At 37.7% G+C, this 22927-nt stretch overlaps 1 protein-coding gene across 14 annotated transcripts in view; it reads left to right on the forward strand.

Moving 5' to 3' along the window:
* APBB2 (amyloid beta precursor protein binding family B member 2) overlaps positions 1 to 22927 on the forward strand; it is a 375292-nt gene that overhangs the window by 58965 nt on the left and 293400 nt on the right. For 13 of the 14 annotated variants that reach the window (XM_072806752.1, XM_072806682.1, XM_072806762.1 and 10 more), the window contains exon 2: positions 10614 to 10768. The exons of the other annotated variant lie outside the window; for it this stretch is intronic. The gene's annotated coding sequence lies outside the window, so the exon portion shown is untranslated. The remainder of the gene's footprint in view (positions 1 to 10613; positions 10769 to 22927) is intronic. 14 annotated transcript variants of the gene reach the window in all.

A 22927-nucleotide genomic window follows, 5' to 3' on the forward strand; every position in this document is an offset into this window, starting at 1 on the left:
TATGCTTGAACATAAAAGTAGGTATAAACCCTTATGCTTCAGCTCTTATATAACTACAAAACAATGACAGATTTATAGAGTAAATTGAAGCAGAACTACAAAACCAATAAATGCAAATTAACATTAATTTATTGTGACAGATAATTTTGTTTGACTAAAATTAAACCTCCCCTTGGAAATGTGATTATCGTTCTGACACCAAAGTTCCAGTTCTTTTGGGATCTGTAAGAAACTCAATTCTCCTTCCACTTCCCTATATTTTATTTGAAGCTTCCTTCATATAAAGCACCGTCTTTTGGCAGGAATGCATGATTTAGGTTTTAATTTAGTTTCATTTATTTTTCTTTCTTGTCCTTGATGATTAAAATTATACTACTAGATTCCATGCCAATCAGAAACATAAATGCAAGCTCACTTTTGATCAAGAGGTTGAGACTTGGTACCTAGTTGCACATGGGGGTAGGGGAGAAAAGAGAGGGGTCATTGGTACCTGCTAAATTGAGTTTCAGATTTGGATGAGAGTGAATGGTGCCACTGAGCAAAATGTAGGACAAAGGATGAAAAGTAGGTTTTGAGAGATCTTGGTAGGGGTTTTAGGTTTCCAACAGTATAGTGGATTGGATACTCTAACACACTTCCCCACTGTAATCTGGGTAAAATATTTTTTAATATGCTTCTGGAATCATAGGCTCTAAGACATTTTCAGAATCTCCTACCTCAGATCAACCATCAAAGGGAAAATTAAATCAAAGCAGAGAGCTTTGTGTATAAACAGCCACAAAAGATAGGTTGCCGCAGGGGTAAATGCTGATATCAGAGCTGTGGTTGGAGACTAATCCTTTGGTCAGTGGCAAGGTGCAATAGCCTGCATTCCGCTAGGACCTACAAAAGAACCTAAGGTGGCCTGGGTAGGTAGTGCCCATTGGCTTTTGGCAGAAGGAAATGCAGATCCTTTCTGGAGGAAGGCATCCTTTCTTTGGACTTTAGGATTTCTCCTAAAATCAACCAAATACGAGTTCAGAGTAAAAGATCTCCAGTTCTTCTAGAAAACAAACCACCAAGAGTGAGAGTCACCAGAAACAAAAAAATAATAAATTTAGAACCCTGAGAACTTTATTTATTTATTTTTTATTTTTTTCTCTGAGAACTTTAGATATTAAAATTATGATACCGAGTATACATAGTATAAAATAACTATGTTTGAAAAGTTTTAAGACATAAAATAGTTAATCACAAATAGGTGCTAAGAGCTGAGATAAGAATTGACCCAGGAATATTAGCCATAAAAATAAGGAAGGCTTACCATTTGTGACAACTTGGATGGATCATGAGGGCTTTATGTTAAGTGAAATACATTAGAGAAAGATGACTATTGTATGATCTTACTTCTATGTGGAACTAAAAAAAACCCCAAACTCATAGAAACAGAGAACAGACTGGTGGTTGCCAGAGAAGAGGGGTAGGGGAAATGGGGAAGGTGGTCAAGGTACAAACTTCTAGTTATAAATAAGTTCTGGAGATATTATGTACAGCATGGTGATTAGAGTTGCTAAGAGAATAGATCTTAAAAGTTCTCATCAGGGGGCACCTGGGTGGCTCAGTCAGTTAAGTGTCTTTGGCTCAGGTTATGATCTTGGGGTCTTGAGATGGAGCTTGCCTCTGGGTTCCTGCTCAGGGGAATCTGCTTCTCACTCTCTGTCTGCTCCTCGCCCCATCCATGCACGTGCTCTCTCTCTCTCTCAAATAAATAAAATCTTTTTAAAAAAATGTTCTCATAAGAAAAAAATTGGTAACTGTGACGCAATTGATGTTAATTAAACTTATTGTAGTAACCATTTTGCAATATATACAAATATCAAATCATTATGTTGTACCTTAAACACCTTAAATGAATACAGTGTTGTATGTCAATTATATCTCAGTAAAATGGGGGAAAGGAAAAGAGTGTGTACAAGGGCAGCATAGATCTAGGTGTTTTTGTTATTGCTGAAAAGAGAATTGACCAGGCAGATTTGGAAAGATACGAACGAAAACAATACCTAAGGAAAAAATTGTAACTGTTGAAATAATAACTCAATAATTAGAAACAGCTGAAGGAGCAATGAACTAGAAAAAAAGTTTGAAGGAATTAACCAGAATGTGACATAGAAATGAGAAGAAAACATGAAAATGTAGTTGAAGGGTATAAAGGCTATATGGAGATCTGTTCAGAGCCCTTGAAAATAGAACAAATGGAGGGGAGTTCTATTTGAAGATCTGGTGTATAGTTTCCAGAGAGAGTTTCTGAAGTCCATAAATGATCAGTGTTCCTTAAATTCAAGTAATTTATGGACAGATAAGGGAAGCACAACAAACTAATAAGGATAAATAAAAAGAAATCCATGTCTTCACATGGGAAAACTTCAATACAACAAAATAAAAAAGATGATCTTAAAAACACCCAAAAAGAAAAGCCTGATTGTTCATCAAGGAAGTAAAGAGCTGACTTTTTAACAGCAATAATGGAGGCTGGAAAATATCTTCAAAATACTAAAAGAAAATACTGTTGGTTGTATCCCAGCAAAACTGTCATTCAAGAAAAAGGCAAAATATGCTTTTCAAAAATCTAAAACTTGCCACAGAAGACCTTTACTAAGAACTTCTTAAAGGATATACTTCAGAAAGAAGAAAGTTCTAGGAGGAAGGACTGAGATGCAAAAAAGAGTGATAAAGTAATTAATAAAAATCATTAAAATTAAATAAAATTAAAAGTTTTTAAAAAGTTTTTTAAATTTAAAAATGAAAAATGAAAAAATTTCCTCATACTAACCACAATTCAGGGCACATGTGGCTCATGGCTGTTACTGTATTGAATCACGCAGATACAGAACAATTCCATCATTGAAAGTTCTGGTGAACAGCACTGTTGTACAACAATGGAAGGGAAATAAATTAAGATAATCTCTGCAGTTCATTTTAAGATGCCATTGTATGTAAGAGCCACCGTTATGCTACATGTAAAAAATTTTAGGAAAAACATTGCCAAAATTTTTTTTTTAAAGATTTTAAGTAATGTCTACACCCAAGGTGAGGCTCAAACTTATAACCCTGAGATCAAGAGTTGCATGCTCCACCAGACACCCCTACTGCCAAAATTTTTTAAAGTGCCGTTTTTAAAAGACACTTCTCAGTATTATCTGTGTGAACATGTGAAGACATGGGCCTCTTAGGATGGTTGCCATTTGGGGTTAGAGTAGTAATGGTGTGGGCATCCAGGAGTGGTGATCCAAGTAGGTTGGACATAGAGTAGTGAAAGGAGTAGTCTGGCCTGGAGACAAAGTTTGGTGTGTACTTGGCATAGCATATGTCTTGATGAATTTTTGATGAATGAATGGGTGATGTACTGAATGGGTATATGGGAATCATAATACCCTGTAGCTGGGCTGGCAATGTGGTTGAAGTCACCAAAAGATTTGGGTGAAGCATGACGGGAGTCAGGATGAAGGCTTTATGAACATGTTGGTATTCAGAGAGGAGTGTAAGGAGGAGCCTAAGAAGGAGCCTTGAGAGAGGTGGGGAAGAACCAGGGCAGGCTCTGGACCACCCGGGACTAAAGGGTGCAGAGGTAAGATGTTGCCTAGACCCTGACCAGGCAAGGCCTATGTATTCCTGAAGCGTCAGCCTGCTCTGTGTGGTAGGGGGAGCATTGGCAATCACAAAGACAGCAGCCATTATTTCTGCCAGGGCATCTGAGAAGACTTTAAGAAAGTGGTAGTATCTGGGCTGGGCTTGAGGATGAATACTTGGCACATCTGAGCGGTTGGGCAGGGGAGTCTGGGCAGATGGTGTAACACAGAGAGAAGCCTGAAGCTGTGAAAAGGTGTGAAGCCCTTGGCAGTAAAGTAATTCCTAATGAGCTGGACTTCACTGTGTCCAGCTTCGTTCATTCTAGGTAAAGTCTCATGTTGAGGAAGGAGCCTACATTCCCTAAGATCAGAAGCACACCTTTTACTAATCTTCAGTTGGAAGGTAATTAAAAATAGCTCTGCAGACCTGGCCAGATAGCTCCCAGTGCTCTAAATAGACCATACTTTATGCATGATTTTCAGAACATTCTTTTCAGCACAGAGTTTAGTACTGAATTTTGGGTTTTAAGCTCTGTAGGAAAAACTGTAATGCCTATGTCATATTATAGATTAGGTAGTCATAGGACATCCTTAGCCGATAGAGCAGAAAGAGACAGCTTGCTGACATTCACCAGATGCTAGGAAAATATAGGGCAGACTTGGGTGGAAAATCCCAGGTCTTTGATTTAAAAGCTAGGTAGTAACATCAGTCCTGTTACTTGTCCCCGTTATGCCTCAAGTTTCACTATTTAAAAATAGGCAGAGTAAGAGTTCCTCCTTCAGGATGGATGTAAAGAGTAATGGAAAGCCCTTAGCAAAAACAGTTACCCATTATGATGATAAAGGTATTCTGGGGCGCCTGGGTGGCACACTGGGTTCAGCGTCTGACTTTTGGTTTCAGCTCAGCTCCTGATCTCTGGGTCCTGGGATCGAGCCCCGAGGTTGGGCTCTGTGCTCAGCATGGAGTCTGCTGGAGATTCTCTCCCTCTGCCCGTCCCCACTACGCGTACATGTGCACATGCTCTATCTCTCTCAAATAAATAAAATCTTACAAAAATAAGTATTCTAATACTTTTTTATATAAGGAAATAGAGTAAAACCAGTGATTCCCAGTCATGGCTGTGGATCAAGCATCATGCAGGGATAGTTTAAAAAAAAAAAATTAAAATTTCCTGGATACCACCCCAGCCCTGGTATGTATGTCAGAGTCCTTGGGCTTTGGACTTCGTATTTTTTGTACAGACTTCAGGTTTAGGAAGCCTTCCTCTGGAGTTGGGTTTCCTTTTGGTCATTTTTATTTTGGTCATTTTTATCCAAATAAAATACTTTCTTCCTTGCTATGCCATATTTTGAACACTGACTCTTCGTGTTAAGCGTGTGAGCTCTCAAGTTATTGGTCATTATGTGGATCTTTACTTCCTACCTTCTTTTCTCTTTTTCCCTCTTTCCTCATTCTCTTCTCCTCTATCCCATACTGAATTTTCAGACAGTTGGGTTGATAGTGTCCTGGACAGCCTAGTTCTCAGGCCCTTTTTATTTATTTTTGTAGTGAAACAGATTTAAAAAAGAAACTTTGCTAAGGCAGACATTTGGCATGTTAAAATTGAACTTCAGTTTAGTTTCTAAAATAAATAATTCAACTTTTTTTTATTCTTTAAAAAATGACTGCTCCAGGAAATGCTTCTAAAATAACTGATATTCCCCTTGTTAAAACCAGGGTTGTTATTGGATGGGTTCCAGCATGTGTTCTTTTTCCTGGCTGGGGGCAGGGAGGCCTGGGACAGTGTGGGGAGAGTGCCCTACTGCATGCTAACACACACAAATTGTAGTCCCTCAAACCTTAGAGTTCATATAATGGTAGTTATTTGTTACATTGTAAAATGTGGTCTGGAGATTAAGGGAAGTGTTTATTGTATCTAGATGAATTAGAATATTCCTTTTAACTTTAGTGTGTAGGTATTTTGGTTAAAAGAATCACTGTACTGCAACCAGTCTTGCTGCTTACCCTATTTAGTTAATATATTTTACATTTCATGTGAATGAGGAATGCCTGAAATGTCAACTTTATCAGGGTGGAAATTATGGTCAGTGCGAAATCCCCAGCACTTAGATAGTGCCTGGCACATAGTGAGTGCTCAAGAAAAATACATAAATGAAGAACAATCAGACCACCCAAACGAAAATCCACATCGACCACTTTTTGCTGTGGAACTTCCTCAAGAACTCGGTAAAGATGGGGCACCTGGTGGTCAAGTAAGTTGAGTGTCCAACTCTTGATTTTGGCTCAGGTCATGATCTCAGGTTCCTGAGATCAAGCCTGCATTTGGGTTCCAAGCTCAGTGCAGAGTTTGCTTGTCCTTCCCTTCTTCTCTGCTCCTCCCTCTGCTCTCTCTTTTTCTCATAAATAAATAAACAAACATAACAACAACAAAAAACTCATAAAGGTAATAATACCCAAGATTTGTCTGGTATTCGGATTAGAGGCTATACCCACATGCTCCCAGTGTTCCCTGGGCCTCATATAAATCACACTGCATTCCTTAACCTGAATCTTCACAGGAAGGGACTGGGTGTCTTGTCCACGGTCGTGTCCTCAGTACCTTATCCTGCAGCTTTGAAGTTTCTTAGTGAATATTTGTTGGGTGGACACATAGTGTTAAAATTTCTCTGACGCTTTCATATTTGGTTTTATCAGTTGGCATTCCCATGAAGGTGGCTGATCATATCACCTCAGTCTTCCAAGGTGGAACAAAGGTTAAAAGAGAATAAATTAGTTATCCCAGAAAGCCTTTAAGTCTTAAGTAGCAGAGCTAGGACTACAGGTTATAAATATGCCCATTTTTTCACCCCTTTTTCTTTCCAGAACAGCTTTTAAAACATTAATAAGCACAAATTCCCCCAGTTGAAACCCTCTTGAGAGCATAACAGAGGAAGTTACCATATGAAACCTCTTCCAAATTGCCTAATGTCTTCCCCATCAGGTATAATCTTTGATGGGTGCCTATTGATACATTCTTTTTGAAAAAAATAAAAAAACAATTTTAATGCTATATTCTTTTCTCCCAAACATTTTAAGATATAAATTTATTAATACTGTGAATCTAAGTTTTTAAAATCAAATTTCCAAGGGTGCCTGGGTGCTGGCTTAGTCAGGTAAGCATCCGACTCTTGATTTCAGCTCAGGTCGTGATTTCAGTCATGGGATCCAGTCCTGCATCGGGCTCAGAGCTCAGCAGAGTCTGCTTGTCTCTCTCCCCCTGCTCCCCACCTCCCCCTCAAATCAATAAATAAATCCTTAAAATCAAATTTCCAAAGTGGTGAGAGGAATGTTCTCCAATATATTTTTGCCTGGTCCTCCCAGTCATTTTGAGATAGAAATTTCTGAAGTGTTGAATTGGCTTGGCTAGTATTGCTGGACTCGGACTCAAGGAGGAGAACCCTCCCCTGTGATATTAGAATAGAAAAAATAAAATGCTGGCCAAACATTTAAGATTCTCAAATGGTGGCAAACATCTGGTTTCACATTTTGCCAAAGGCATTCACTGAAGCTAAAGACCAAACAACACACAGCCGAGGTTCCAAGAAAGGATTTGGAAATCTATGAATCTGATCTAATTCTAATTTTGTGTTTTGTCTCTGTTGAGAAAGATAGTTTGTTGGCTCCAGCAAGATTTTATCCAATTTGATTAGTGGGTCAGAGTTGGCTCTCCCAGACCACTAAATTTGAACTTCGCCTCATTACCTTACAAATAACTTTACAGAGTTACTTGAACAATACCACAAAGCTTTGATTTCATTGTGAAATGGCAACAAGAATCTAATTCCCTTTGCCTGCTGTGGACATTGACCTTTAGTATTAGAACAGAGGCATCGAGGGGAATAAATAAACTGCCAGTATTGTGTTTCCTCCCGGATCCAGCCGTGGAAATATATGGTAGGGACTTGAGGAGCGGTTTTGGGTGGGAAAAAAAATGCATTTTCTTTTTTCCCTGGGTGCCTGGCTTCTCAAATGAGGCGGGACAAGCTATTGTGTTTGTTCTGGCTCTTACAAAGCGAGATCACATCATCCCTCGATGCGGCTTTTTTTATTAGCAGCTTCACAGCCCATGCCTTTGTAGTCCTGCTGCACAGTAGGACAGGCTGACGAGCAGTGCGCTCAATAAAGGCTTTTCAGGGAGCGTTTCTGAGTTTGTCATTGCCATCTGTCCTCTTCTCTCCCCTTGCTTTTCAGACTATTCACATTTTGTGCGAATCTTAGGTTTCTGATTGGTGTGGCGGGGATACTGTAGGTGGATTCTAAGAAAGAAGTGGAGGTGAGCAGTATTTCAAATTAAAGAACTTGGAAGAAAAGAGAAGAACCTTGCTTGTTCTCTGTGGTTTGTATCAGATATAAGCTAGGAAGTATTAGGATTATTTCATTTTATGTGATTTCTCAGCGATTGCTGTTAATTTTTGAAACCACTGATGTCTCTCCCCTAAGTTTTGGGTCATTTTGTTAGGAGGAGGCTGGGACCTGATGCCCTAAATCACTGGTTTTGAACTAGTGGGGTGAGCCTGCATCCTTCTTACCTCTTATGGGTGGCTCAGGGTGAGTATAGTATTATCTTGTTGACAATCTTTTGTCCTGCTTTGAGCAGTGGGTATGTGCTGTTGTTGACAGGGCAAATACTAGGACCAGAAAGCTTTCGGTGTGATAGGCAGTTTCTGGTCAGGACACCTGCTGCCCGAGCACACTGCGACCATTGTTTCTCTGGTTGAACATGTTCTGTGCACAGCCACCACATCTTTTTTAGCCTGCAGTTGAGTCTTTGAGGTTTTTTCCTGCATGCATTTCATTTTTGGTGGAACAAATGTCTGTCTTGTTCTTCTGGCTTTGCTGGTACGAACTTACTGTGTGTGTGTGTGTGTGTGTGTGTGTGTGTGTGTGTGTGTGTGATACAAACTTGTATTCTGAAGAGTGCGTGCTAAGATATCGTAGTGGTAGAAAGAGTGCTGGGTCGGAGTGGAGGCAGGTGATCTGGACTTTTATCCCTGATCTTCTCATCCCTGCCATGTGGCCTCAGGAAGGACATTTGAAGTCTCTGGGCATCAATGTCTTCATTTGTAACCTGAGGGAGTTTTGGGGTTCTTGGGGTGAATGATTGCCAAGTCATCCAGTGTTAAGACTCCACCACCGTGTTTTGTGTTTTCTGGGATGCTAAGAGTATCAAAAATGGAGTGTGTCAAGTGTTCACGAGGGCTGAGCTCCTGTGAGACCATAAGGAATGCACAGTAGGTGCTCTTTTTAACTAAGCAAAATTTATATGGCATGGCCAGTGATAGGTTTGGATGTATTTATTAAAGGAGGGAAATAACTATGGTCTTCTTGTCTCTTCATGGCAAGTTTGCAGAAAACTAACACAAATTTCTTGTTTCTAAGAAAAGTAGTGTTATTCAGCCCTGAAAATGTTATAGGACACTTGGGTTTTGAACTTCTAAATTAAGAATTATTGAGTTCAGATAAATGAGGATTTCTTAATTTACTAACTCTTAATGTTCAGATAAGAGCAAACTCACCGATCAAGGTAATATAAGATAGACATCCAATTGCAGATTTCTATTTCCATACTGTTTAATAAAAATCTTATTTAAAAATATTCTAGTTCTACAAGTAATCCATATTAGTTGTGAGAAATTTGGAAAACACCAAGAAGGAAAGACAAATAGCTTCTAATTCCATGACCCAGAAATAGCTCTTTTTTCATACTTTGGTGTCTTTAAATTATACACACTCAGTTTTTAGAACAAAATTGGGATTATACCATACATCTATAACTTTCCTGTGTTCCTTTTGAGATGATTTTCAGGACTGAGCTTTCAAATGAAGGTAGAGATTAATGTAATATTATGCTTGGCACACTTGTGACAGGGTCTGTTTTGCCTTACAGAAATAGAATTGTAGACCTAGTATCTGAAAATAACATTTGTCCTCTTCCCTCTTGAGCAGGCTTTTGATACTTAGCATATATAGATGCTGTCATAACTAATACATTAATTAAGAAATGAAGACTTCTTAATTTATTAGTCCCTAGTTGTTCACTAATTGCTTTTCTAAGGTTTCCTAACTTTAGTTTTCTGTACCAAAATTGTGAGCTGTAATATCAGTGAGTATAAGCTATTTTAACACTATTCTTTTGGATGCCTTGATTCCTCAAGCTGAAGTGTGGTAGCTGGCGTGGGCCAGGCCACAGGTTTGGCATGAAGAAGGATAGTTAAGAGATTCCTTTTGCCCAAATATATTATGCATTTGATAATATTTATGATTCACTTGTTGAATATTGGTTTCATATATCATTTTTCTCTATTAGGAAATGAAAGATGATTAGTTTTTCCTTTGGATTATTTAGCCTATATAACTTTTCTGTTAATGCATTGAAAATGCATTCTAAAGCCTGAGCCACATCGGAATTCTTTATGACCTTCTCCTTATGTGTCTTTTGGTGGTGCCCTTTGAAGTCCTGAGATGTTTTTGTATTTGATTGAGATTAAATCTGGGTTTCATTTTACTTTTAAAACATATTGAGCAAGTTAATTTTCTGTTCGAGTTCCTAAGGGGAATGATTCTAGCCCTCTGTGTCCCAAGAATTCAGACTGGGCCTTGCCAGAACATTCCTGTGGTTTTCCACAGGGCAGATCACTGTGTTCATGAAATTTTAGTTGTAGCTTGTGTTTTCTGTGGCTAATTAAAACATCTGGCTTTTGCATTTTCCACAAACAGTATAATCGTTTGGCCAAAGCTTTTCAATAATGAATAATACCCCAGTCCTCCTTTAGGATAACCCAAACTTGTCTTTTGGACACCTTATGGCTGTTGTCTCTGTTCATTAATGACTTTAAAAAGTTGGAAAACATTTGGTGTTATCCTGCTGAACATAGACTCTTGGGGGTGGGGGGAAGAGAGAGAGAGAGAGAGAGAGAGTGAGTTTGTGAATACGAATCCCTCCAATGGCTCTGGCTTTTCCCCTGCAGGTCGGAGCTGCTGTGGGTGAGCTGCTGTGGTCTGTAGCCAAGCATGCTGTGGTCGGATCTGCCCAGCCGTGGAACAGAAACATTTGCTGGATGGAAAATCCATAAAAGAAAGCTCCTGTGAAAGCCGGAGACAGACGCTAACTAAGTAAAATCAGGTTAGTATCAGAGAGGCTGGATGAAGCAGAGTGGGCCCCGCTAGGGAAAAGCTCTTTTGTTTATTCCATAAAGTGTTTCTGAAACAGCCCCAAATCGTCCTCCCCAGTTATTTGAGAGATTCCTAGCATTGCAGAGAAGGCGGATAGATCCTGACATACTGCCGTGTGCAGTCAATTGTTGTCTTCCTTCTGCGTCTCCTCTCCCCATCCTCTTGCTCATCTATTCCACTCCCCTTTCAGAGAAGAGAAAGTCTTCAGCACAACGTATGTAAGAGGCCACAGCAGAGGCCACCCATAACAACCGCAGTGATCTTGGCGGGCTTTTGGGGAGAAACCCTGTCCTTGAGAAAGCATGGGCTTGCACTGGTGCTTTCAGACTCGCCCTCGTTTGTGTTCACACTGGGAAGGGGGGATCGTGGAGGTGGAGACCTGCCATTTCTGTTGGGGCCCTTCCGTCCCTGGATTGCCTGGCAAGATTTTACTTACTCTTATCTCCCCTCAGACAAAAGCTAGCAACATGTTCATTTTTGGCAGAGTGTACATTTGGCATGAAGATACTCCATAGCACAGAAGAAAAGAGGCGTCCTGAAAATAATAGGAACCTAGATAAATGCAAAATAGCCTAACCATGGACCAGGAGCATGAAACAAAACAGCCTCACATGGTGCAGTAAGGCGGGGCTAATTCACTTTGTGAACGGGTACTGTACACACAGGTACACAGGTAGAGGGACTACAAACAATTCCTGTTGGATATTCAGGGGTAACTCAGCAGTATACATAATAAACAGGTAATAAATAGTCGCTGGGCAGGAGCAAGTCAGCAGTCTTGAGAATCTGTAAAGTAGTGAACGTCTGTTTGACTTCTCCCATCCAGCGTGCCCTTCCTCCTTTCAGTAAATCACCCAGATTTTCCTTGGGCAGTCAGTCACCCTTCCTTTGTTGTCAGCCTGTATGGTCGGAGGCGGTGACCTCACTGCCTCTGTTATGGGCATGTGACATGAGCTTGGCTACTCGGGGTCACAAGAATTGACTCATGGAGGACCTGGGATTTTCACTGACCCTGTTGCAAAGAGGTTTTCCCTTTTCATGGGTTTGTTAAGCTGGAGCTGCTTGTTTCCTTCTTTGCCACCACTTAAGGAAAGCCTTTTCTGAGACTAAAGTTGTTAGCGTGGAGTAGATCAGAGTAGAGAGATATAGGAAGTGCACCCCACACAAAACTCAGGACCCCAGATGCAGCATCATTTCAAGTCAGCAACTCTAGTTTCACTTTCCTGGCAGGTTTGGTACTTTATTGAAAAACGTAATCCATCACTTCGATCCACAAAAGTCCTGACTGGGAATGCCTTCTAGATATGAGGTCTTAGGGTGAGGTGATGGGCCCTCCCTGTCTTCAGGGGCTCACTGCGTAGGGGATGGGCCAGATCGGTATTCTGACACACAATGTGAAGAATGTATCAGTAGAGGTAAAAGCTAAGTTCTGTGGGAGTAGAGATGCAATTATGAATTCTGCTGGGTGTTGGAGAAACTGGCAGAGAGCTGTTATTTTAACAAAGGAGAAGTAGAATTTAGTCTTCAGGAACATTTAAAAAAATACATTTAATTCAATTACTTGCTTTTTGAGTCTGAAAGAGAGGCTTTCCAGAGCTTATAGTTAAAGTAATAGTAGATAAGGAAGATAATTTCAGAGCTTCACTGGTAGTAGAATCCTGGTGTTTACTGTAAACACAATTGTTTTGGGAGCAGCCAAATGAGAGGTTATCATAAAGCTGTCCAGAGTTTATTTTAACACCACAGAGTAACAGCTGCTCTTCTCACTAAAACCTCAGTTGGCTTTCTCTTCAAGCAGAATTCCAAGCACATCATGAATTTTAAAGATTTATTTCTTATTCTTATTGTTAGACTTTATTATTATTTTATTTTTTGTAATTGAAACCGTTTGCTTTTTAATTTTTATTACTATTTTTTTTTTTTTAGAGAGAGAGTGTGTGCTTGGGGTTAGGGGTGAGCAAGGGAGGACCAGAGAGAGAGAGAGAGAGAGAGAGAGAGAGGGAGAGAGAGAATGAGAGAATCTTAAGCAGACTTACTCCACGTCCAGTGTGGAGTCTGACCCAGGGCTTGATCTCAGGACCGTAAGATTATGACCTGAGCCGAAATTAAGAGTCAGATCCGTAACCAACAAGCACCCCTGTTTGCTTTTTTAAATTAACAGATTTTATTTTGGGGGGTCAATTTTAGGTTACAGAAAAATTGAGCAGAAAGTATAGAGAGTTCCCACGTATCCCCACTACCACTCAGAGTTTTCCCTATTAACATCTTTTTTTTTTTTTAAAGATTTTATTTATTTATTCATGAGTGACAGAGAGAGAGAGAGAGAGAATGAGACAGAGAGAGGCAGAGACACAGGCAGAGGGAGAAGCAGGCTCCATGCAGGGAGCCCCACGTGGGACTCGATCCTGGGTCTCCAGGATCACACCCTGGGCTGCAGGCGGCACTAAACTGCTGCGCCACCAGGCCTGCCCCCCTATTAAAATCTTGCATTAGTTTGGTACATTTGTTAAACTGTTGAGCCATAATGATACAATATTATTAACTAAAGCCCATAGTCTACATTAGGGTTTACTCTTTGTGTTGTACATTATATGGGCTTTGACAAATATACAATGATATGTATGTACCATTATAGAGTCACACAGAATAGTTTCAGTGCCCTAAAAATCCCGTGTTCTAACTATTCATCCTTCCTCCCATCCTTCTGAATTCCTGACAACTACTGATCTTTTTCCAATCTCCATTGTCTTACTTTTTCCAAAATGTCATATTTTTTTAGAGATACATATATACATATATAGTCTTTTTAGATTGGCTTCTTTCACTTAGAAATACGCATTTAAGATTCCTCCATGTTTTTCTGTTGCTTGATAGCTTATTTCTTTTTAGTGTTGAATAATATTCTGTTGTCATGGTTCATTTATCCATTTACCTATTGAAAGATATCTTGGGTTTTCCTAAGGTTTGGTAATTGTGAATAAAGCTGCTATGAACATTCATGTGCAGGTTTTTGTGTGGACATAAATTTTCAGTTTCTTTGAGTAAATACCAAGGAGCGTATTTGCTAGATTGAGTGGTAAAAAGTATGTTTAGTTTTGTAAGAAACTGCAAAACTCTTCCATAGTCCCTGTACCATTTTGCATTCCCAGCAGCAATGAATGAGATTTTGTTTCTCCACATCTTTGCCAGCATTTAGTGTTGTTAGTGTTATGGATTTTAACCATTTTAAAAGATGTATGTGGCATTTCATTGTTACTTCTATTTGCAGTTCTCTAATGATGTATGATTTTGAGCCTCTTTACATATGCTTGTTTGCCATCTGTATATCTTCTTTGGTGAGGTATCTGTTCAGGTCTTTTGTGCATTTGTAAGTCAGATGGTTCATTTTCTTATTGTTGAATTCTAAGTGTTCTTTGTATGTTTTGGATACCAGGCCCTTATTGGGTAAGTCTTTTGTGGGTATTTTCTCCTGGTTCTGTGGCTTGTTTTTTTTTTTTTTTTCTTCATTCTATTGACAGTGTCTTTCTCATAGCTGAAGTTTTTAGTTTTAATAAAGTCCAACTTATCAATTATTAATTCTTTCATGAATTCTTGCTATCATGTTTAAAAGTCACTGCCAACTCGAGGTCATCCAGGTTTTCTCTTTATTTTCTAGAGTTTTATAAATTTATGTTTTACATTTAGGTCTATGATCTATAGGTATTTTGAGTTAATTTTTATGAAAACTGGTAAGATCTTTGTCTAGATTCCTAGTTTGTATGTGAAATTATAGTTATTCTAGCACAATTTGTTGAAAAGAATATCTTTTCTTTATTGAATGATGTTGGCTTCCTTGTCAAGGATCAGTTAACTGTACTTGTGTTTTGATCTATTCATTTATTCTTTCCCCAGTACCACTATCTTGATTACTATAGCTTATAATAAATCTTTAATTCAGATAGTGTTAGTCTTCTGACTTTGTTCTTCTCCCTCAATATTGTATTGGCTATTCTGGACTTTTTGCTTCTCCTTGTAAACTTTAGAATCAGTTTATCAATAAAACAAAATAACTTGCCAGGATTTTGATTGAGAGACTGTGTTGAATCTATAGGTCAAGTTGAGAATTGACATCTTGACAATATTGAGTCTTCTTCCTACCATTGTATGTGGAATAACTCCATTTATTTAGAACTTCTTTGATTTCTTTCATCAGAGTTTTATAGTTTTTCTTATATGGATCTTGTACATATTTTTTTAGATTTATATCTAAGCATTTCATTTATTTTGATGCTAGAATAAATAGTATTGTTTTTTATTTCAAATACCAATTATTTATTGCTGGTGTGTAAGAAAGCGAGTGACTTTGTATATTAACTTTGCATTCTACAAACTTGCTATAATTGCTGATTAGATCCAGGAGTGTTTTTATTGGTTCTTTGGGATTGTCTGCATAGATAGTCATGTCATCCGTAAACACAAAGACAGTTTTATTTGTCCTTCTCAATCTGTCTGCCTTTTATTTTCTTGTCTTATCTCTATGATGTTGAATAGGAGTGATGGAAAGTATCTTGCCGTATTTTTGCTCTTAATGGGAAAGCATCTAGTTTCTTACCATTTAAATATAATATTTGGCTATAGATTTTTCGTAGATGTTCTTTATCAAGGTGAGGAAATCTCCCCCTCTAATCCTAGATTGCTGAGAATTTTTATCATGAACGGGTATCGGATTTTTATCAGATGCTTTTTCTACATCTATTGATATGATCATATGATTTTTTCTTTTTTAGCTTATTGATATGGGTTATATTAATTGATTTTTGAATATTGAACGAGTCTTTTGATGGGGATTGTGTTGAATCTCTAGACCAATTTGAGGAGTATTGCTATCTTTCGAATATTAAGAGTTCTGATCCAGGGCACCTGGGTGGCTCAGTCAGTTAAGCGTCTAACTATTGATGTTGGATCAGGTCACAATTTCAGGGTTGTGAGGTTGAGGCCCATGTCCAGCTCCTTGCATGGAACCTACTTAAGATTATCTTTCTGCACCACCCCAGACGGTGCGTATGAGCTCTCTCTCTTCAGAAAAAAAACAAAAAACAAAAACAAACCAAAAAACACTGGAAAAAAAAAGAGTTCTAATTCATTACCATGGGATATGTTTTCTTTGATTTAGATTCTTTTTTAAAAAGATTTATTTATTTGAAAGAGAGATAGAGTAAGAGGAGAGGCAGAAGGAGAGGTAGAGAATCCTAAACAGATTCTTCACTGAGCAGGGAGCCTGATGTGGGCCCTATCCCATGACCTCAAGATCATGACCTGAGCTGAAACCAAGAGTCAGATGCTCCACCGACTGAGTTACCCAGATGCACCTACATCTTTTAAAATTTCTTCAACAGTATTTTGTTGTTTTTAGGGATAGATCTTGTACTTTGCTATTAAACTTATTCCTAAGTATTTTTTCCTTTGATACCTTTATAGATGGAATCATTTTTAAAATTTCATTTTCAGAGTATTCATTGCCAGTATATAGAAATACAATTGATTTTTTATATATTGATCTCGTTTCCTTAAACCTCGGACTAGTTTATTAGTGTTGGTAGTTCTTTATTGTGCTGTGACTTACGTAAGATTTTCTACATACCAGATTATGTCATCTGCAAATAGAGATAGTTTCATTTCTTCTTCAATCTGGATTTTATTACCATTAATTTTTACAGTGATTTGAAAACTTGACTGTGATATAAGAAACACAAAGTAACATGCTTTAGAGTTACTAATGAAATCATCCTATTATGTAGTTTTTGAAAAGAACAAAAGATGATAATTATGAAATTTATCTCCTTATTATTGAGCTAGTTATACAGTCAGTGAGCTTCTTAGCTACTCCTGTATCCTCTTTAGGGAAATGCCTATTTAAATTCTTTGTGTATTTTCATGCTGAGTTATTTGTCTGTAAGCCCCTTATCAAATATATGATGTGCATGTATTCTTCTCCCACTCTGTGGCTTTTCTTTTCATTTTCCTAATGCTGTCCTTGAAGCTCATAAGTTTTCTTTTGCTTTTTTAAGTTTCTTTGCTTTTTAAAGTTTTTATTCAAATTCCAGTTAGTTAACATACAGTGTGATATTGGTTTCAGGTATATAATATAGTGATTCAACACTTCCATACAACACCTAGTGCTTATCACAGCAAGTGCACCTCTAATCTCTGTCACCTATTTAACCCATTCCTCTACCCACTTCCTCTCTGGTAACCATTGCTCTGCTCTTATAGTTAAGAGTCTGTTTCTGAGTTTGCCTCTTTCTCTTTTTTCCATTTGCTCATTTATTTTCTTTCTTAAATTCCCATATTCATGAATTCACATGGTACTTGTCTTTCTCTGACTTATTTCTCTTAGCATAATACTCTTCTAGCTCCATCCATGTCATTGCAAATGGCAAGAGCTCATTCTTTTTTATGGCTGAGGACTATTCCATCATCTGTATATATCACATCTTCCTTATCCATTCACCAGTTCATGGACCCTTGGACTATTTCCATAATTTGGCTATTGTAGATAATGGTTCTATAGACATTAGGGTACACGTATTCCTTTGATTTAGTATTTTTGCATTCTTTGGGTGAATACCTAGTAGTGCAATTGCTGGATCATAGGATAGTTCTATTTTTAACTTTTTGAGGAGCCTCCATACTCTTTTCCATGGTGGCTGTATCAGTTTGCATTCCTACCAGCAGACGTGAGGGTTCCTCTTTTTCCACATCCTTGCCAGCACCTTTAGTTTCCTGTGTTGTTGATTTTAGCCATTCTGGCTGGTGTGAGGTGATATCTCATTGTAGTTTTGATTTGTATTTCCCTGATGATGAGTGATGTCAAGCATCTTTTATGTGTCTGTTGGCTATTTGCATGTTTTCTTTGGAAAGATGTCTTTTCATGTCTTCTGCCTATTTTTTAATGAGATTATTAATTTTGGGGGTGTTGAGTTTTACAAGTTTTTAACTGTAATGAAGTTCAGTTATTCAGTTTTTTCTTCTGATGTTCATGATTTTGGTGTTTCTAAATATTCTCTGTGTAACTGAAGATCACTGAGATTTTTTTCCTTTGTTTCTGATCTTAGTCCTCACTTAGGTCTTTGGTCCCTTTAGGGTTAAGTTTTGTGTATGGTGTGAGGTTCAGGTATAGGTTAATTTTTTTCCCCTCCCATTGATATCCAGTTATCTCAAAACTATTGGCTGAAAAGACTATCTTTTACCTCTTGTTGTATCTTAGCACTTCTGTAGAAAATCAATTGACCATAAATGTAAGAGTTTATCTCAGAACACTCAGTTCTATTTCTTTGATTATTTATGCCTGTCCTTATGCTTGTTCCATATTATACTTAGGTTTGCAATGCAGTTTTTCTGTGAAGAAGTTTTGTTCAAGAAACAGGGTTAAGTCGCAATATGTCTCTATTTATTTTTACTATCATATCTTTGCTACTTTTCCTTTCCATTCCTATTTGAGTCATTCTCTTAAAACTACTAGTCTCTGGTTATTTTTTGGGGGGATAAATGTGGAAATCTGAAACGGTAGAAGAGAATGCAAACCAATTTAGATGGATTTTCTAGATTATTGTATGCTTTACTTTAAATTAAAAAAATGCTTTGTTTTTCAAAAAGATGGTAAGCATCCTAGTGCCCATTATCCATTCGAATAAAACAGATTAAAATTTCCATTACTTCTATCTTAATCATTACCAATAACTACTGACTGAAGGATCTTCAAGTTTGATACATCATCTCAAGAATTTGAAGAGTTTACATTAATGATAATATGAATTGGCTCTTTTTTTTTTTTACATAAAATGATAAATCTCACAAAACTACAATTTTGCTAAATGGAAAATCTATGAATTAAAATGTTTTGGGTTTTGGAAATATAGTACGGTTTTATGTTTCTTAAAAACTGAATATTTTTCATATTACAATTAAAATTACTGTCTGTATGGGGATGCCTTCGTGGCTCAGTGGTTGAGTGTCTGCCTTTGGCTCAGGGCATGATCCCGGAGTTCCGGGATTGAGTCCCACATCAGGCTTCCTGCATGGAGTTTGCTTCTCCCTCTGCCTAAAAAAAAAAAGAAAAAAAATTAGTCTGTATTTTTTAAATATTTACCTGTGCTATTTGTGTCCTTATGTTAATATAGTTCTTGTGCAACTGTTTAGACATAAAATAATTGTATAGGAAATATAAAGACTGCAAATATATATCTCTTCCTTATTACAACTCTGTAAAAATTGTGAATGCATGTGATTTAGAAGGGAAAAAAAGTGCCTTTTTGGGTGATATTTGGATTCTAGTTGGTCATTTCCTTTTATTTTGTTTTGTCATTAAGTTATAATTTTGTTTGGGGAATGACTTATTTTTAATGTGAAAAAATATAAAGATTTGGTCTTGGAGAAATTCAGAGGCATTTCCTTTCTCTGACATACAGCTAAAAGCTGACTTCTGCCACTGGGCTTTAATTGAGTATTAAAATCAAAATTAGATCTAGAATGTGTTTTTTGTAGTTCCATTAGTAGGTCAAGCCATTCTTCCCAGTTTCCAGAGGGTTCAGCTCAGGATGGCTTCTCTGCTTCTTGCTCTTTCTTTGCAATCTTATTTCAATCTAGGTAGACCACATTGATGGGAACTGACATGTTTGTTACCTGCCCCTTTGCTTTCTTTGGCTGTCCTTTGGCTGATGTCACTGCATAAACATGCATCCATAGAGCAACGTAGAATTATTCTTTTTATTGTTCACTTAAAAGAAAAAGTCAGGGGCACCTGGGTGACTTAGTCGGTTAAGCGTGGGACTCTTAATTTCGGCTCGGGTCAAGATCTCAGGGTTGTGGGATTGAGCCCCGCATCAGGCTCTGTGGTTAGCATGGAGTCTGCTTGTCTCTCTCCCTCTGCTCCAGTGAATGAATGAATGAATGAATAAACAAACTCTCTTAAAATAATAAAAGAAAAAGCCATAGATAGTAAGCTTTTACTTATAATTCCAGGGCCTGGGAACTGGGTATGGTGGATTTTTTAACCCTGCCATACTTTAAATCTTTTCTTTCTCTTTGATGCCTTTTAAAAATCTTGTGACTATTTGCAGAATGATGAATGGACCCTATGAGGCTTGTAGTACATAAAATGTTCTAGGGAAATATGGTCTTGGTCCTGTTTTTCTTAGGGAGCTGAAACAAAACATGTCTGGGTGATACTAACTTCTTAACTGCCCTTGACTTTATAGAGAGAGCCTTGTGTTGACTGGTGCTCAGGGTTTGGAATGATTCTGTGAAGGCTTCTGCCGTATTATCATTTGGTTGCAGATGAAACAAAAGCGGATCAATTTAGTCACATGCAGTGAACCAATATGAGAATGGAGAGAATACCTGGAACTTGCTTTCATTAGGAGAAACCACATTTTTGTGTAAATCTGTAGTGGAGATGTTTATGATAAATATGTTAATAGAGTTTGACATATTACATCTGTTGATTTTTTGCTTGTCTTTATAGTATTTAAGTGAAATAATCTGTGAATTATTAGGTTTCCTTTAAAGGCCTTCAAAGATACCATACTTGAGTGACATGTAATCAATTGTTATTTATTTTAATCTAATTACTAATATAAGAACAAGCAGTAGTTTCTCAGTCCTATATTGACATGTAATGAATAAAACATTTAATTTGATTATACTGTCTGAATAAGATCTATATTCATGACACAATAACTGTTCATAACTTCTGAACTTTCCAAACTGATTATTTTCTGCTCAGATAAGAATTGATCTTCTGCTTCATTCATAAACAAAAATAGTCTACTGGATGTTTTTACATAGACTAAATCCAAGCCAGTAATTTATTTTAAAAATGAGTATCAACATCATCGTAGCTAGCATTGGGAAATTGCTCTGTGTAATTTGTTAGTGTACCCTTTTTAAAAATTAAAGAAAATAGTTCTTCCTGCAATCATCATGCAGCTTAGGCCCTTTGAGGACAGATTTTAGAATCTTAGTAACTATTTTGTGTTTGATTTCATAAGGGCGATTCTTTTGAAATGTAAGTTTGCAGAGAGTTTGTTAATGGTGGTTCATTTCTGGTGTCTGGCTAAAGCGTGGTGGTGTCTAGGAAAGTAAGAGGATAACTAAGTGATTTTACCAAAGACTTGCCTCAGAAATATAGAGAATTCCAACAATGATGTTTGGCCCTAATGTTGGGTACAAAATGACTGCTGCTCTTGAGTGGGCATTAATTTATGAGAAATAAGAAATATTGAATTAATTTTACTTAGTTCAGAACAATTCAGTTAAATTCCAAATGAACGTGTTCCAAGTATCTATATGGAAGGTTACTTTGGTAGTTGCTGGAGGGAATAAAATGAAATATCCTGGGGGAAGGAGAGCCAGAATAGAAGCCCTTCTGGGAGAACTAACATTTTATTGAGTGTGTCCAGTATGCTAAGTACTCAGGCACTTGCTCAGCTTTTGGTGAGGTGGGTGGGGGACTTCATTTGATCCTCACAACAATCCTATGACAGACAGGCAATATTACTCTATTTTATAGATAAAGAAGCTTATGATCGGTGAGATCAAATGGTTTTATGGAAGTATCACATGTCCTAATTTAAATTTGAATGAATTTTTTTTTCTTGAGCTCCACTGTATACTTACATAAATGAAAGCACTGCCTATAAAGTGACTGACCTATGGAAAACTCTCTCTCTCTCTCTCTCTATATATATATACATACACACACACACACACATATATATACATATATATATATATATGTATATATATTTCTTTCTTTCTTTCTTTCTTTCTTTCTTTCTTTCTTTCTTTCTTTCTTTCTTTCTTTCTTTCTTTCTTTCTTTCTTTCTTTCTATATTGTTCATTGTTTTTATATGAATGAGATAATAAAGGCCCAGAGAACTAGATGAATAGAATGTTCTGGAATTTCCAAGGGAGAGGGTGGTTAATATGGATGTAGATTGATTTGGAGAAAGAGCCTTTTGTGATTTTTGATAAATTAGAAGGTAGGAAATTGTCAGTGGATGCGCGTTTTCAAGCCCTTTTACCTGAGGAAAATATCCAATCAGACTCTCAGAGGCAGAAATAAAAATGCAGAGCATATTTGGGAAGTCATGGGTTTTATAGCCAAGGGATGTGGCCCAGCCACACTCTAATCTTGTTGAGAGTTACCCAGAGGGATCTGGCTGTGAGGGGAACCAGACACTCCCAGGCAACTACTTAGAGAAGGAATTAATAAGGTAAGCCATGGACATTCCTAACTATCCCACATCCCCACTCTGTACTCATTGTTTGAGAACTTCAAGCTTCTTTGTGCTATTATGGGAGCTCCCCTAGAATTTGACAATGGTGAAGAACCAACAGAGTGTTTAAAAATTGTTCAAACCATCAGCAGATGGTTTGAGACTCCAGTCTATCTACTGCTTTCTTAGTATTTTCAACTGCTGGCATTCATAGTTAAATACTGCTATGGTCTAAACGAATGGGTTCTCTCACCATCCCACAAATTCATATGTTGAAATCCCAAAGATGATGGTATAAAGAGGAGTTGACTTTGGGAGGTACTTAAGCCATAAGGATAGAGCCCTCATGATAGGAAGTAGTGACTGACAAGAGAGGTTCCAGAGAGATCCCTAGCCCTTTCTGCCATGTGAAGACACAGTGAGAAGGCCCCTAGCTCTTTCTGCCATGTGAAGACACGGTGAGAAGGCCAACTATGAACCAGGAAGAGGGCCCTCACCAAAAGGCAACTGTGCTGACACCTCATTCTGGGACTTCCCAGTCTCCAGAACTGTGAGAAATAAATTTCTGTTATTTCTAAGCCATCTAGTCTGTGGTATTTTGTTATGGCAGCCCAGAAGGACTAAGACAAGTACCTATGAGAAGCTAATCTCCACGCTTAGCCCCTTTCTTTTCCTGAGATTGTGTCTTAGACAAAGAATGTAGAAAAAAGTAAAAGGTCAGCCACACAGAACCCTTTATTTACAAAACTGTGATCCCCAACCTTAATCTTTGCTTTTATATGTTTCTGGTTTGGCTCATGTATTCTCTGTTATCTAGAAGAGCTTGGCTTAGTCTGTGATGGGTTGGTTGT

Source organism: Canis lupus, chromosome 2 (assembly GCF_048164855.1).
Source record: "Canis lupus baileyi chromosome 2, mCanLup2.hap1, whole genome shotgun sequence".
In the NCBI taxonomy this organism is placed as follows: Eukaryota; Metazoa; Chordata; class Mammalia; order Carnivora; family Canidae; genus Canis; species Canis lupus.